Source organism: Megalops cyprinoides, chromosome 5 (genome assembly GCF_013368585.1).
Source record: "Megalops cyprinoides isolate fMegCyp1 chromosome 5, fMegCyp1.pri, whole genome shotgun sequence".
Taxonomy (NCBI): Eukaryota; Metazoa; Chordata; class Actinopteri; order Elopiformes; family Megalopidae; genus Megalops; species Megalops cyprinoides.
This window is the reverse complement of record NC_050587.1, coordinates 18,760,314-18,772,765: the sequence shown is the minus strand read 5'-3', so window position 1 is coordinate 18,772,765 and position 12,452 is coordinate 18,760,314.

Here is a 12,452-nt window from a genome sequence, read left to right as displayed (position 1 = left end):
GATATCACACTTGCGGGAACATAATATTTTCTGTAAGAGCACTCCTCTCAGATATGTTTTCAAAACAATATCAGAAGGAGAGTCACAGTAAAGACTAAAAGCCATTTATCTCCAGGAAAAATCAGTCCTTATCACTCTTTCATGGAAATGGAATAAGGGGAGCAAATGAATCCATACGCATCTCTGCTTCTGAGTGTTCTACAGTAGTCAGTAATGCACCTTAGCCTCCAGTTAGGCTCTGTTTTCACATACGTACGCATTGAAATATCTCTCCAAGCTGTGATCTTGTACAATCCTTTAACTGTGTAAATGTTGTTAAATTTAACTGTTGCCCTGTGTTTTAAAAGGCCCAGGATTGCATTGTTGGTTGTTCAAGTGATTTCACCGGCTCTGAGCGTGTCTTACGTTCGAGGTGCCGAGGTTAGTAACACAACATTGATGGTATACAATCTGTAGGTGGATTCAGCAAATAAAATACTGTATTTAATTCAACCTTTTGTGGTTCTGTTGTTTGAGGTGGATGTGTGGTGTGAGCTGACAGTTGTCTGTCCTGCTTGTGTTTCAAGGGGGCCCCTGGGTTTAACAAACAAAGGATTCACCAAGAAGTCAGACTAGGCTCTGTTGTATGTCCTTGTTAAATGCAACTAAAATGTGTCTGATTAGTTTTTTTTCCCCCTGGAGGGCCTTTGAAATAAATCTGTACACATCACCTAAATACAATGGAATTTGAACAGTAACAGTTTATTTTACAGATTTATAGAGAATCTTATTTTTTTCCACTGAATGGAATTCTCCAAAAGAGACATACTTGTATATTTTATTCTTATGTAAAATACACAGAATTGTGCTACATTATCATTTCTACAGTAGGCATAGCCTGTCCATTAACATGCATCTATATGAAACTGAGTATAGCAGGTCATTTCACAAGAGACTATTTTGACCAGGAGGCAGAGGGAGAATAGTGTTATATGTATTCATGCTCACTGCCAGTAATGAGAGTAATTTTCCACCAAAGCCACTTTCCATTTGCATGCAAGAGAGAGACGGCCCATAAATGTAAACTATGCAGAAGTGATCCTAGAGCGAACAATACAGCCTTGGTCTGGCTCAAAATGAGCAACAGCATAAGGGAGGTTCAGGATTGAAGGAGTGTCTCACCGGGTAAGGAGACATGAGAACTGTGTCTGGTGACTACACCGAACACTATTAACATACAATGAAGACGTTCTGAAAATACTCATTTACAAGGGAGATTACTGTGACACACCTTTGAAAGGCAAACTGTGTTTTTAAACCACCTACATGGTTGAAGGACTTTCAGGGCTCACTTGCAGATTTTATGTGTGTGAGAATGACGTAGGAATAAGCCTACACACACAGCAGGCACAAATGCAGTGAATGAAGAGCAAGACATCCCATATGCAGAAAAAGGCTGAATGTATCAGAACTGGCATTTTGAGAAGTAGCCGCAGCTGTACAGGATAGGGTTGTTTTCCTCATTGAACATTGCACACAACACCTCTGATTGGCCCACATATCCAGCCTGAGGACTCCTGGGTTAGTGTGCTAACAGTATGCCGAGGGAAGTGTATCTGAAGTTCAGTTTTTAATTTGAGTTCTTTGATGTGTAATTACCAAGCCAATGATTGCTGGGGTTATCACTTGACATGCATTTTCTTGTTTCTTTCTAGCTCAAACATGGCTTTCAGATATACACTCTTGTAGGGTTGTTGGTACCTATGTGATCCTTTTTAGATTGGTTCACCAAACGAACTTTGTTTTGAAATGGATTTGAAATTTTTTAATGCCAGTAATGCAGTGAAATGTCAGACATAATTCTCTGTCAATGGCAAATTGTACAACAGTGCTATTTATCTATATTGCCACTGTCAAAAATAGCCTCTAAGCTGACAATTCCCTGCACCCAAATGTATTCAGTAGAAGTATATATCTGGTGGTAAGATGCCCTGTGGGGAAAAAGCAAGTGCTCTGCTCGTTTGAACTACAGCAGGAATAAGAGAAGAAAATACCCTTGTGGGAATTTTTAGCAAGGGAAAATAAAAACATACATCTGAAATAAACTTATTCAGCTGCACTGCATACCACTCCAGCTTCTGCTACAGAGGTGTTCAGGGAAAATGGTAATCATTAGCCTTAATTCTTTTAGTCTCTATGCTTCAGCAGATTGATGTGCTGTTTGGATGTACCTTTATTCGGACAATGACAAACTGAGCAATCAGCCGTTATCATTTGTCTGTTTTTCAGACCCCACTTATCCAGAGTAACACAGTCATGGACACTGGAGGGTAAGAGAATACAAACCCATCAGAATGTGTTAGTGTAGCAAGTTACATTATTCACAGTTACTAACCACAAATAATTTTCTCATCACAGAGCTATTGATATCATTTAGCACCAGTCAATTCTCAGAAATTTAAGTGGATGCTCAAGTGGCACAGTCTGAGTGTGGGATTCAGTCAAGATTTTTCCTCAAATTTGAGTCATGAGTCTTTGCAAGTATTCATTGTTTTATGTACAAACAGTTTGGCAAATTCAGCCATCACCAAATTTTGATTTTATTGGAGAAAAATACCAGAAAAAGGCATTCATTTTTGAGACAAAGGACAAAATGTTGATTGGCCTTAATCTTACTCTAAGCCTTTAGTTCCCAGGCAGATTGAAGCTAGGGAAACTCAGTAACTTCCTGAAGGAGTGACTGCACAGTGGTTCTGACAGCACAGGCTCGTTCCTCCAGAGATGAGTGATCTGATGGTACAGACTCATTCCTCCAGTGATGAGTGATCTGATGGTACAGACTCATTCCTCCAGTGATGAGTGATCTGACGGCACAGGCTCATTCCTCCAGAGATGAGTGATCTGATGGTACAGACTCATTCCTCCAGTGATGAGTGATCTGACGGCACAGGCTCATTCCTCCAGCGATGAGTGATCTGACGGCACAGGCTCATTCCTCCAGCGATGAGTGATCTGACAGCACATGACGGCTCATTCTTCCACTGATTAGCTGGAAAATAAGAATGTTGCCCTACGGAGCAGGGATAGATGTACGTAAGAGCATTGTGGTTCAGGACTTTGTGTTCCACTGCCACGGGTTTTTAAACAGACACACCCCAAGGGTTTTCAAGGTATGCAGGAACAGTGCGGTGGTTTGGGCAAACGGATGCAAGATGCAATTATTAGACTATGGAGGGACTTAATAAGAGGGAAAACAAAAGAGAAACAGTGGGGAGAGAAGAGCAGACAGGCTGTTCTGGAGAGGTCGGATGGCATTGGCAAGGAGGGCAGCCAGCAGGGAATTGCAGTAGTCTATGCAGGGGAGAACAAAGGCCTGATCCCGAGTTTGGATGAGCAGTAATCCGTCAGGAGACCTCTGTGTTTCTCAGTCTGATAATACTGTTTGCAGACATAAGAGTGTTGTATGTCAATGGCTGTCTGAAGCACATGGACTTTTAAGTATCGCAATGCATTAATCTTGTGTGATTCAGTTAAGTCCTTCTATTGGCACAATTGACTGCTTTGAGAAAACTAAAACTGAGAAACAGGACGACTATACAGCAATAGCCCGCGTTCCACGTTCTACCATTTCAATGCATGTCATTAGGTGCAACATGTTGATTTGTTTTTTCTTCAGTAATGCAGGGGAAAAAAATTAGCCCACAGCTAGACAAAAATGAAATTGCTGCCTTTTTCTGATTTACTGTTGGCTTAACTCCTCTCAAGGGTTTTGGTGACTGACAGTTGCATGTAGCAGCATTTGCTCTTGTTACCATAGCAATGCCAGACACAAAGAGCTATTTTTGCAATTTATGGCAAAACACATTTTGTTCCTTATAAATATTAGTTTTGTAATCTTGGTTTAATCAACTATTAGGCAAGCAAGATTTAATTATGTAGATGTTAACATCTAAAATCTGTAGCGTATTCTATAAATACATCTACTCTAAACACGGGGGTGTGTGTAATGAGGAATTATACTCATAGTTACATCAAAGGAAAAAATGAAATTAATGTAACATCTTTCGCAAATTGCACTGGACTAAGTGAGCATAGGTGTTTCTGAAAGCCCATATTCTGATTGTTAATTTAAAGCTCAGTTTATATGTGCTGTATAAAAATGCATTCATTTAGTCTATTTTAAATAATGGAATGGAAAACACTCCTTCAATGACATATTAACCTTTTAGTGCTTTTTCACATACCAGGATGATTTAATAATTTACTTTTGAACTACCTACAAAGGTTGTGGTACCTTATATCCATGTGTTCTACCGTACATGTAATTTCAACGGGTATAAATTATCGCTTGCAATCATACATAGTATGAGAGGATCAAATGTATTATTCACGAGAATGACTTAAAATGCAAGAAAATAAAATATGTTGTAGCCTTACTTATTTACTGTATGTGTTAATCTATCCATATTATCCATAAAAACACACATTCCATCCATATGTCTATTGCAGGAACCCTTTTTCAGCTTCTAGACTCTGCATTTTAGAGTCATATTTTATCATTGATGCAGGCAACTGCTATGACTAAAGACACAGCAGGAGTTATAACATTTTTGCAGACATTATAGTCTATACATATGCCAGGACTGAAGAAGGACTGAAACAGTGCAATAAGTTTGTTACAGGGGAAATGCTTTTTGTCCATATTTGAGAATTCTATACAATTGATTGTAAACTATAAACATGCTGACAGCATTTATACAAAACATTATTGTTTCTCTATTGTTTCTATCTTTTCTACCAGATAGGGGAATATCACTTTATTTTTCTGTTGGAAATTGTGTTTTTTTTTTCACAGTATCTTCCTCTCAGGCTCTTATTATTATTTTTGCCCGGCACCTGGATTGATGGGTTGATACTATTCTCGAACAGTTGAGATTAGGAGTACGATCATGAAATCAGCTCCATGAAGTTTAACAACAAACTCACAAAGCCAGCCAACATCAAATCCTAGAGAGTTCTTCCCTGGATTAAAAAAAATTTGTGCATTTTGATAAACTGTGTATAGCAATGTGGATCCAGTATAGTGCATCCAGTGAACTGAAAGCAAAGGTGCTTGTTTATCAGGTTTGGGCCTTCTTGTTTGAATGTTTTCTATTTTTTGTCATTATTTGGAAATTACAAAAAATTACAGTTTGCTGTGGTGGGTCAAAGGGGTGCTGGTACTTCATATTATGAGGTCAGAATTAAACCTCAAGAACACTAGTTATTTGTTATTTGTTATTTATTTGATTTGTTAATATTCAGCAGGCCATCCAGAATTACGGGTGACCACCTACTTGATATCTGTGAAGATATGAGGACTGGGAATTGAGACCTGTTCACTGAAGCTGAAGACAGTGGGTGATGGGTGGATACACACAGGTTAAAAATAGAGGGTACCAGTGGTTAAGGTGCTCATCTTGATGCAAGTGAACAACTATTTTTTGATTTATTTATTTATTCCCTCCCTGCCCCCTACTTACTTCTTACAGCACTTATTTTCAGCAATTTTAAAATAGCAAGGCAGCCATTTTGTTGGCAGCCAAATTATATGCTATAATTGTTTGAGAAGCTCCATGACGTTTAGCTGTAGTCTTCTCAAGTAGAACAGTATCAAAAAAGGAGCCTACCCACAGTACACCAAAGGAATTCAGAGGCTCCACCAACTCCTCAATATGGTCTTCAATATGGTCTTGGTCTTGCGAGCATACTTTTACTGAATTTTAAGAGTAAATTCATTTTGGAGTTATCCACCAAGAGAAGCACATTGGGACGGAGAGGAACATCTACCCCCAGCATTTTACTTAATGTAAACTTGACATGTCTCCAAAACCGAGAAACGGTTGGGTATTCCTTAAAATACATGAAGATAAGTTCCAGTCTGCCATGATTGGCAGGTTTTTCAAGTAATGTAATCCATCAGTTTTCTATATTTAGATGAAAAAAAACCTATGGTTTAAGTTTATAAAACAAATTTAGCCATGGGTGAGTAGGCAAAAGAGTGGATATGGAGAATCCATAAGCATGTAGAGTTGGACAGAGCCTGAGATTCAGGAAAAAAGAAATCTTTGGTACAGAGTATTGATCCAATAATTCCAGGATAGAGAGAACCCTAGTATCACCAAAAATATCCTTCTAAGTATATACTACCTTTGCATTGTAGTTACACTTTGGTTTATTGCAAGTAGTACATGGAGAGTAAAAAAGGGGTGTAAACCTGTAAAAATCAAGGCATTTTGCCAAATGCAACAAAATGTGCCAATGACACAAACTGAGCTCCATGGCCTGAGAATGTCACTATGTCATCAGCTGACGACGGATTGGAGCCCATAGCAGCGGAGTGAGTTGGCATTATTCCACTGGGTACATTGACAGGGGCTACTCGTCTCCCCTTTTTTCAGGCACCCTATGCGCTTGTGAGATGCTCGGATGACATCAGCAAAGTGGTGCCTATTCTCCAGTTAAAAAAAAGGCAATTGGCTGCACGCAGGTACATCAGAGGGTTGCGTTAATCTTGCCTGAATGCTATGGCGCAAGGGCAGAGGTTTTTGTGGTGAGACAGGCCTATGGTATACAACTGCTGGTTGCATGAAGCAGGAAAAGCATTAAATGCTATGGGAGGCAACACCTGTGTGCAACAGATAAAGAAGGACACAGATTAACTTTTTTCTTCAATAGGTATGAGATGATCTACCATGTCTCTGAGGCCTGTCATCTTTGGTTGTGGGTAGGTTGGCTTCGCAGCTTAGAGGAAAGAAACCCATTGTAGGTAAAAACCAGGACATAAGGACCACTGAGCTGACCATGTAACACAAAAGCTGCAGGCTCAAATTCCAGGTGCAATAGTTTTATCCTTCAGCAAGGTGCTTTGCTTGAATTCCCTCAATAAATATCAAGCTGTATAAATGGATTCTTTGCAAAAAAAATATATGCTATGCATTGCAAGTCACCGTGGATAATATTGCCTCTTGAGCAAAATAATACAAAAAGCCATGGATTTGTGTGAATTGAACCGATGAGTGTTGAATGTAAATGGTCTATGCCCGCTGTGGCAACAGAGCAGTTGAAAACAGAAAAGAAATGAAAGCAGGCAGATGCATGTGGCCATTTCTTCCATCATGTGATACACTGAACATTATCTGATGACATGAAAAGCCGTAGTTTGCTCTTAAACGGCACGCGCTCAAATCTTCGTTTTGACTTTCGCGAGTCAAATTTAAGGTTTTGGAGAACGAAAATGTAGATACCAGAAAATGAAGGAGCGGTTGGGGGAATGCACACTGCCGACAAACACCGAGCTGGGCGTCGGGGAGGGAAAGCGGAGCAGCAGATAAGTTACTGCTGATGAAGGGCTGGTTATACATGACTGATTGGCGCTGATGAAAAGCCAGCTCTGGAAATGAGGGGCGTGAGAGGGGACTAAGGAAGCAAAGGCGGAGGGGGGGGGGGGGGGGGGGGGGGGTTGGGGGCTTGAAAAGCTCACAGGATGAGCAACTGGGGCACACATTAAGGGAAAGGGCATCAATTAAATGATAAGGGCCCATGAGGCCCGTGGGAATACAGGGAGTGTGTGATTCCAAGGCAGTCGTGATAAAGCCGCAAATTAAAACTATGACTAACTGTACCTGGAGTTCTCAAAATAGAACAGGGTACTGCGAGTTCCCTCATGGGCTTTCGAATGTGAGGGAGGAACTGGCTGGGTTAAAGAAAGAGGGTCTCCACAGGCAGCCACGTCTAACATATTCTGATTTCCTTGGAGGAATATGCAAAACATGGGTAACAAATAAAGGGTTTGATTGGGAATCAGCAGCACAACGCTTCTATCAGATGGTGATTGATGCGCGCGGAGGTTATCATTTTCAGCTTTCACACCCACAAAAATATTGATGCTTCATTTCTCAAAAGATATGCAGATGTACTCACAGTCACAGGGAGTATTCATTCAAATGCTTGTGCTAGTTTAAGATCTTTCACCCTAAATCTTCTCTTCTCTTAAATGACGGGTATGTCTTCACACCCAGAATACAATCCATACCTCCCTCTGCCTAAAGGCCTTGAGGCATGAAGTCTCATGGGATGCATATCTCTCAAAGAGTGATGGTGACTCCATTGGTGCCAATAAACTGCATTTTCAAATTATGCTGTGGTATGGGGTCTTATAGATGCGAGGACCACAAGAAGCGTCACATCCAGGACAAAAGCTTAAATTCCGAATGGGTGTGTGCTTGGTTCGGGTTTAATCTTCCATAGCGTTTGGTACTGCATGCATCTCAAGCGGTCACATGAGAAAAATCTACCTCAATGGAGACAACAGCCAGGGTTTGTACAGTATACAGTGTACAGTGTGATTTGTATATAAATAAAACACTTGCTTTGGGACATTACTTATGGGCAATACTTTCAAGCTTCTTGAAAGTTCCTTTCAGATAACATATGCAAGGTGGTGGTTCTCAATGCAGGTTTGGTCCTATATGCTAACGGTCTGACTTGTCCACAGGTGAATTAAAAGGCAATTTAGGAAAAGACACAATCAGACACTTTGAGACCCTAAAAGATTATCGGCCGATCCTAATTCTTACAATCTCCAACTCATTAACAGTGATTGAAACATAGAGTCTTTTACATTTTCTGGTGGAAAAGAGATAAAATGCTGGAAACAATGCTGACCCTTCCTTCACACTCATGCAGATCTGTACAGTCTTTTGGCTTCTGGCCCCTAATTAAAACTGCAGACACCCCTAAACAAATGTCCATTTCGGTGGCATTGACGTCACTAATTAATTTATATGGAGACTAAGCAAACATCTTTTTTTACACCCTTGCAGTCACGGCCCTTAATCAGTGTAAAGGGCCCATGAATGACCTCTCATTATGAAGTGCTATCACACTGGGATTGCACTGGCTCCCATGGGGCTGGTCAAAGTCACAGCAAATCATTGTGCAAAGGGGATCTTTCCTTTCCAGTCTTTTCAACTCAACAAGCTTGTCTCTTCACCGGGTGCATTGGAGTATGTCCTGATGACGACAGGACAGCACTTGCTGAATGTTTTATGATGGCAACTCTCAGTTTATTGATGTTCCCACAAGAACATACTATCTTCAAAGTACTTACCTAGTTTAAGACCTGCAGTAATATATTTCTTCACCACAATTTGTAAGAGCATACCCATGTAGATAGAAATAAATGACTATAATGAATGCCAATGCATACAAAATATATGTTAAATACATTGTGATAAATGCATCTCCCTTTCTAAATTTATGGTTTATGTATATAAAAGAAAAGATTCCAACAACCATTTCATATGTTTATTTAAATCTTTGGAAGTAAAGAAATTTGGAAGTACATTGCAGTATATATTCCTGGGAGGAGAGACACAATGGAGTTTGGGACACTGTAAGGGCCACAGGGAGAGACACACAGGCTGAAGGAGAGGAGCAGGCCTTGGCAGAGGCGCAGGGAGGGGAAGCAGAGCGGCGCTTCCAGCCGTGATAGAAAAGGAGTGGATGATGGATTAGAAGCAGAAGCTTTTGGCAGAGACCATGGCACAAAGCATGGAGCAGTGAGGCGTGTCATCAGTCAGAAATGAAGAGAGAACAGGACACAGCGAAAAGGGGGTACACTCTGGAAAGAATACATCTCACTTAACCTGCATCCCTCCCATTGAATAGTCATTTCACACAAAATCTGTCCAGCCACGGCAGTTTCTTTGAAGCCCTCTGTCCACATAAAATTGCATGAATGATGTATTCTGTTGCATGCAGTGGGGTAAAGATGCTGTTATCTTGGAGGCAGGCTGAGTTCTTCGCTAGACTTCACACACACACACACACACACACACACACATATACACATATGCAGCAATCAAATGGGTTCCATTCACAGAATAATGAGAAAATGGAGAAATGAAAACCAAAGCACCCACATGAATTTTGCATTGTGTCTATGTCATGTAATGATCATTAACACCAGTGAGGGGCCATAATGTGACTACACATCACACGCGAGAATGCAGACCCATCCGGCTATTTCTAAGTGCGAAGAATCCAGATGGCAAAGAAACAGGGACTAATTTGTAGGCTGCAGTTGTAGCCATGGTTCCTAATCAATGTGAACACTGAAAATAAACCACTGAGTAGGAGGAGAAATCAGCCTCTACTCATTATTATCAGAGGGAAATAATCGTACTGTAAAGGAACCAGGCAACATACGCTCGGACAGCTTCAGGCTCAATACTTTTTGTCTATTAATTATCCTATCATGCTATGTATAGCCTCATCTGGTAGCAAATACAACATGCCATGCCCTGTAGTGTCAACATGATTCATGCACATCTATTCTAGGATTCCATCAATGACTTTTACCAGCCCTCAAAAAATATCAATGCAGTTCCTAACAGTCTAAAACTGTATATTTTCTCAAATATGTGTGTATAGCATTTTGGTTCTGTTTCTTGTTGCTGTATGTATATAAATATAAAAGAACAAAACTACTTGGCTTTCAGCCATACTGAAAACCCAAGCTGAATCAACAGTGTTAGTGTGAGGTTACGGCACAATGGCACACGGAAAATAACGGAAAATCGTGCGGACGATTAGCAGCGTCCGTAACTTGAAGTGGGATTATAATCAGTGTTATATAAGACATGACCAATGCAGACTGGAAACAGTTGCTTGGAAACCAAACACTAAGATGCTCTCGGTGTGACTGAGGAGGGGAGCAGAGCAGCAAGCGCAGTGCTGGCGAGTACCTTTCCTCCTTGTCTGTATTTATGTACCTACACACCTTTCTGTTTTACGCCCCCACCGCCTTTGAGTCACCACGCAGTGGTTCCACTGGAAGATGTCAGAGTGATTAAATGTCTCGGAAAGCAAGAAAACAGTTTATTCCTTCGTCTGGAGAAGGAGTGATAAATGATATGAATGATTTGAGGCACATCAGCTTCTTGTTTGACTGACTGGCCCTGCAGACATTTGCCTGCAGATAACCTTACGAGAGGTCAGCACTGTACCAGCAAGTAGAGGCAGTAAATTTCACTGCCTAAGGATGTCTCCAGTTATTCATAATTTAACTGCTGGGATGTCATGATATATTCCCAGGCGAGTGTGCGAGGCTTAAGCGCATCTGTGCGGGTCTTGCCTCTGAATTCAGAAAGGCCTACCTATGAATGATCCTCTTTGTCTGAGATGTCTTCTGGAAAACACCTTAGATACATTATGTTTCTGCAACAGTGGAGAACACACGTCTCTGAATAGGGCATTTAGTGGTTAAATAAACTGTGGAACATGATGGTTCACTAACCACTAACAATGCCTTATCCATGTTTCAGCCCATCATGACAATTGTAATTAGCTACTAAGACTTATCCACTAATTAGCAAGTGAATTCTCACCAATATGACAGAGTATTGTACTTATGAATATTCTTTCACCTTGTCATTTGTCATTTTTATTGCATGGATAGAAGCTAATTCTGTAATTAGTTCTGTAATTAATCTGTAATAGATGTTATTGAGTGGGAGGTGTATGGATGTAAATCAGCATTTATATGTGTCTGCCACAATCAGATAGCATAACATTCCTCATCCTGATGAACTTCATTTATGGCATATTGGGCTGTTCATATATGATATTTATTTACCCTCTGTAAAATTAGGAACCTATTTCTAATACAAGGGATTGAATTGTGAGTCAAATGTTGCTTGTGAAGTTGTGGTTGTATTAAAAGAACAGGGTTATAGAATTAGGTCAGCTATTGTAGTTGCCTTGTGTACTTTGTATAGGGGGGGGGGGGCAAAGAGAGTCAGGACAATATTGAAACTATTCATCTGCATATAACACTTTTCATATACATTTGTTCCATCTAGTATCACGTTGTAGTAATAATTAGCACATCATTATTTTTGAAATGAGGCACTGAAATCACCCAAATAAATTATTATATCCAAACATATGATAATAATAATAATAATAATAATAATAATAATAATAATAATAATATTGTATATACAGTTAATCAATTATAATCTATCATAATGCAGTTATCAGAGGTACAAATTTTACAAATATTTTCAGGATGATATAAACTGTATTTATTTATTATTTATTATTTATTTATTGAACCCATGAAGTATTGTAGAGCAGTAATGCTCTGCATCTTGCTCGAACTGACTTTAGGGAACAGTTTCTCCTCCTCATGTCAGTTCCATTCTTTGTGCATTCCAAGCAATTTTAACGTAAATACATTTGACAAGTGCATAGAAAATGCACACAAGCATTTTTTTGCCTGTATATAATGTTAAAAAGGGCCAAAAGTGCTATGTTTAGCAGACGAGTCAAAGTTTGGTTTCAAGTACACCCCACAATTGACAGGGTGTTTTCTTGACCTAGATTTAAGGACATTTTGGACATTAACCCAAGTGAGATTGTACATT